Source organism: Arachis ipaensis, chromosome B9, assembly GCF_059453495.1.
Source record: "Arachis ipaensis isolate K30076 ecotype BB chromosome B9, ASM5945349v1, whole genome shotgun sequence".
Lineage (NCBI taxonomy): Eukaryota > Viridiplantae > Streptophyta > Magnoliopsida > Fabales > Fabaceae > Arachis > Arachis ipaensis.
This window is the reverse complement of record NC_142444.1, coordinates 51,084,777-51,090,776: the sequence shown is the minus strand read 5'-3', so window position 1 is coordinate 51,090,776 and position 6,000 is coordinate 51,084,777.

The following is a 6,000-nucleotide window of genomic DNA, read 5'->3' as shown; positions in this document are numbered from 1 at the left end:
TTGGCAGAGAGAGAGGATAGTGATGGAGTATCATTAAGGTGTGGTGATGATCTTTGATTGATTATAGTGATGGGGGACGATGGCTGTGATTAACGACGATGGTAATATTATTGATGACATGATTTGAGATTTAATAGGGTGAGTTGATGAGACGATAAAAGTAAGGAACGAGACTATTGGTCGGCGTTGGACAAATGACCGAGAACCTCGAATATAGAGAAATCAGAGCGCGGCAACGGAAGCGCGCAGAATAAAAGGACCTTGGGACTGTTATGCGTTGGATATAGAGGCAGACTACGCTCGCGTACTCGCAGTGATGGATGGAATTTTTGAAGGCAAAAATTTCTGTTAGGGGGGTAGAATGTAATACCCGGTCTAACCGAAATTAATTAAATAATAAGTTAAATAAGAGCGGATATGGTTGGAAGATTTGGCAATTGGAATTTGATAATTCAAATATGATATTTGGATTCAGTGAATTTTTCCGAGTCGGAAAACATAGTTTTCTGCGTAAAAGCGCGCAGTGGAATTTTAACCGGCAGTACCGGCTGAGATCTGTCTGGTACTACAGCTGAGGAAATTGATTATGGGTAAATAATATTAATAAATGAGGAACTATAATTAGGGAAGGTAGAAATATTTAAAGTGCAATTTAGAGCGCTAATCTTAAAGGTTTTGGCCCAAAATTGGGCCAATGGGCAAAAATAAGTGAACCGGGCCTAAGTGGGCCCAAGACCCAACATATATAAACATTAGTTATGAGCATTTCAGCTCATTTTGCCCTAAAGAAGGGGTGTTGGGCGCTGAAATTGGGAAGAGAGAAGAGAAGAGAGAAAACCTAACTCTCTTTGATCTTCAAACCACCATAACTTGAGCTACGGAGCTCCGATTGACGAGCCGTTTGCGGCCACGCGTCACTCTTCTCATCCTCTACAATTCTATCTAAGTTTTGTGGTGAGTATTCCATTCATCTCTGCCCAGTTTTCGAAATTCCTCACTGTTACACGTTTTTGGGTAATTAGTGTTGAAATCTTGTGATTTTAGATGTTTAGGGATACTGCAACATGGATTCTAAGTGGGTTCTATCCCTACTTCATATGGGCTGAGGTAAGAAGTGCTCAAACCCTTGTGACTTGTCATTTTTATGAGCCCTAGGTTGATGTATGTATGTGATATTGGTTATGTTAGTGTATTTGGTGATGTTGGTGCACAATTGGGAGATTGGTATTGTTTGAGGAGCTTTGGTGAGGCTTGGAGCTAAGGTTGGTGAAGACTTCCAAAGAAGAGACTCAATTGGTTTGGCTACAAGAGGTACGGTTTAAGTTTCATTTAAGTACCGTGTGTTGTGATGAGAATTCCTAGGCTAGATGCCCCTAGGATTAAGTTTGGATTATGTAAATGGTTGGTGCTAATATGCATAGTTGGTATGTAATGTGAATTAATGATTTGGGTTGAGAATTGTGTGGCCTTGTATGCTTGATGTATTGAGAATTTGATGTACTGGGTAATGAGTATTGATTTGTGGTTTATGCATTTAAATTATGATATTGGGCCGGAGGCCGTAAATTTTGGGCCGGAGGCCGAAAAAAGGTGAGAAAGGTAAGTTGATGTGTGCATTGTATGATGACACAAGTGATTGGATGAATTTCAGATAATGAATATATGAATGATTGGGTTGGTTATTGAATAATAAGGTTTGAGGAGTTGAGGTGTGGGATTTGGTAAATTTGGGTGCAATTATATAGATGAGGTATGTTTGGATTTGGTTGAGATATATAATAAGGTCATATATGTGATTATGATTATTGATGCCTTGATGGTATGATGATGCATTAGAGATATGTTTGTCGTGATATATGCTTGAGGAATGATTAAGGTTGATTTGTGGGTAAAGCCACGTGATAGTGAGTACGATTTTGATTATGTATAATGATGGTTGATTGGAAATAGTGTTGTTGAAATTTGGCATGAGAAAGAGTATATGATATGTAAATGTGTTTGAGTTTGAGAAAGTGTCAACATGCGAGTTGAGGAGGCTTGATGTTGATTTTGGTATATTTTGATTGATTTCAAAGAAAAGACTGAAATTGGCATGTTTTGATTAATTTTGAAAAGAGTTGAAAATGGCTTGTTTTGAAAATGGCACTTTGTAGTTTTGTATGGAAACATGGTTTTGGGGCATACTTTGACGGGACATAACCTGGACTACGGATCTCTGTTTTCTGCCAAATCTGTTTAGAAATAAAATTGGATCCGGGATGTCCATGCCATTCGAAGGACGGGTGAAAAACGATTTAAAATGAGAGAGTTATGTCCGTCGGAAGATTGGGGGTTGAATCTGTAAATTCTGCAGCTTTTAACTTCGAAAATTTTTAGCAGAACGACCCTACGCGCGTAGGCGCACCTGGCGCGTGCGCGCCGTTCTTCCAGAAAGCACCATCCACGCATGCGCGTGGTGTGCGCGGGCGCGTCGATGCGCTGTACCAAATGCCCAGCTATTTTCCAGAGAGTTGTGCCAGGGTCGTGCCAGTTTTGTGCCTGGGCGCAAGAGCACCCACGCGTACGCATGGCTGACGCTTGCGCGCCGTTTGGATATTTTTCAACCCGCGCGTTCGCGCGTATGACGCTTGCGCGTCGATGAGTTTTTGGCCATCCACGCGTGCGCGTGGAGTGCGCGTACGCGTGGCCCTGTTTTCATGCCAAAGTTGATTTTTGAGTTTTTAAAGCCAAACCTCATACTTTTAAGCCTCCGATCTCATCCCTTATGTATCAAATCATTATGGTATGCCTAGCAATGAGGAAGGAGCTAGGGGATGTGGTAACTTGCGAGTGAAGCAAGGGAAAAGGTTATGATCAAGGATGATCAGATATGATTATATGAGATATGGAGGATGGCGGTGGAAGTACCGTGTATGCCATGAGCCGAAGGGCTATATTTATTGATAAATGGTTGGTTCTTGATTGGACCATGAGCCGGATGGCTGAGTTCTTGCCGGATACGGCGGAGCCATGTTGATAAATTGGCTAGTTCTGGATTGAACTGTGAGCCGGGTGGCTGAGTTATTGCTGAGTTACGACAAAGCCATTATGGATTATGGCTGAGTATAAAGGCATATATGATAAATTAACGAATATGATAAATGAATAATGATGAAAAATGTTGAATGTAAGCATGCTTGTGTTTTCTCTCTGGTTGTAAGGGTGACAGGGCACCGATACCCTCTAATGGCGACAGGGCGCAGATACCCTCTAATGGGGACAGGGCGCAGATACCCTCTAATGGCGACAGGGCGCAGATACCCTCTAATGGTGACAGGGCACATATTCCCTCTAATGATATTAATACGCAACAGAGAGACTGTGCCCGGGTTAGCTACCGGACATGTCGGGTTGGCTTGATAACCGACAGATGATATCATCAGCCATAGGGCAGGCATTCATCATTTGCATATGTTTGAATTGTTTGGGTTTGCCTATTTGTTTTGGATTTCTACGTTATATATGCTAAGTTACCTGATTATGTGCTAGTTGTTCTACTTGTACCCTAATTGTGTATTACTTGCCTGTATTGCTTGTGTTTGTACAACTGAGAAGCCCCTCATGTTGGTGTCGGTGGAGGTTGAGGGCTGTTCTTGATGAGATGAATTGATGATGCGATTGCATGATGATGGTGATCATTAGTTGAGATGATTTGAGCTCCCTGGGTAGACGCAGTGATGTGGTTTCACTAGTTCCAGGGAGGGCATGATATATTGATATAGAATTGTTGAGACAGCACGACTGATGATGGCTTTGTTTATGATTCTGATCTGATTCGTGGGAGAGTCAGCGAGTTTGGAGTCATATGAGATGTTATCTAGATTTAGTATTCCCTTACGACAGATGCCTATTTATAGATTAGTGAGAATCTAGGCTGGATACTTGGTGAAAAGGAGTTTAGGATGCTTGGTGAGTTTTTATTGCAGTGCATTGTATTTATTTGGCACTTTTACCGTACTGGGAACCCATGGGCCCGGGGTTCTCATTCCGTATATATCTCTTATTTTTCAGATACAGGTCCAGGTGCTCAGAAGTGAGTTGTGGGTCGTCTGAGAGACGGCGAAGATCTTTATTTCCTCTACTTTGTGTTTGATTAGAATCTCTCCACCTATGTTTTGAAAAGATTATATTATGTATTGAACTCTTTTAGAACTTGCCTATAGAGGCTCTTATGTTTCCTTTGGGAGAGATTAGGATATACTATTGTCATCTACTTTCATACTGTACCCTAGCCGGCCTAAACTTCGCGGGTCGCGACTAGTGGCTATTTACTTATGTTATATATATCTATCTGTTATCTATCTCTTAATCTCCTCTACGCCTTGTCCGTATATCGTTTTCGGCTTCACGGTTTATCTTTTGTTGTCGAAACGTGAGTGATACGTCTTTGCGATTTTATTTCTACTCTTTTCAGGCTTCTCGATTAATACTCTTTTCGAAATTACCTATATTTATATATTAAAAATCCACCTGAGAGTCGTACCACCGTAATATCATTGACTTATGACTCGAGCATAAGGATTTGAATACTAGGGTGTTACACTGTTGGTACTACTGCTGGTTCTAATGCCATTGCTGCTGAAGCTGCTGCTAGTTCTGATTTTGTTATCTTGGTACAAATGGTACTGGTCTGATCTTTCTCTTAGGTTTAGTCGATTTGTATGTCCTGTTTTATCACTTCCATGGTTTCCATGTTCTGATTTTAATTCTAGTCCTTACTTGGTCTTGACTCCCCAGGTTGTAATTGCTTTTAATTCCTATCCAATTTGAATCTTCCATTTTGTTGCAACCATGGCCACTGCCGTTCTAGTTGCGTGAGAGTCGTAGCCGCTGCAGAATAAGGTGAAAAGAGGGTTTATCGCATTAAAATCGCTGCGGGTTTGATTCTTTGAGGTTGGGGTTTTCTTAAAATCTATTTTATATTACAGAGTTGTGATAAATAGATATCGATGCAAAGAGATTTACTTCTGTGATTATATTTGTCTTATGGATGTGATGGTTTGTTGGATTGAATTATTGGGTACTTGATTGCGTGAGTGGTGTGTGGTTGTGGATAAAAATCGGTTTGGAATGTCATTTACTTGATTATTAAGAAAGGTGAATTTTCTTGGTTGTAGAGTTTACTTAGTAATATAAATGAAACGATTTTGGAAATAATTTGAGATATGAAAATAAATTGATTCTGGGAGCGGTTTGATTGTGAGTTGGTTTAATTTTATGAATGATTTAATATTTGAGCTGATTCGATTTTAAAAAAAGTTTTACTGTTAGAATTGGTTATTTGAAAATAATTTGACATTGGAACTGGTTCAATTTTGGAAAATGTTTGAGATTTAGAAATGGTTGAGAAAAGGTTTGAGAAATGGTTGGATGGGACCCCTAAAGGATGGCAGTGTCCGAGTTTTAGAGGAGATGCTGCCGAAATTTTATAAAATTGAAAGTTTTATTTAAAGTAATTAATTAAAAAGATTTGTTTTTAAGCATTATAAGTTTTAAGATTGATTTGTCTATCAAAGAAAGAATTTTGTTTTGGAATTGAGATTGTTAATGAACAGAATGAAAAAGAGGATGATGGGGATTTTATTTGAAATATGGCTTTGAAATGAACTTGGAAATGAGATTTAGATTGATGAATGATTATGATGTTGAGAATGTTGAGATGTAAACTTTGAATTATTCACATGGCTTATGAATTTGAAATATCTGAGATACGAGGTTCCCTGGATTAAGTGCCGTGGCTTGCCGCCACGTGTACCAGGTTGAAAACTCGATACTCTGTTGACCCTACGACGTAAGTGTGTGACCGGGCACTATAGAAATTCCTGGGAATGTTACCCCCATTGAGTAATATTGATTATTTGAGAAAAAGCTATGCATAGACTCTTGGGGATGCACGTCGGGGGACAGTCTAAGTACAATTCAGACTTGTTGAGTTGGCTGGATAACCGACAGATGAGCCTC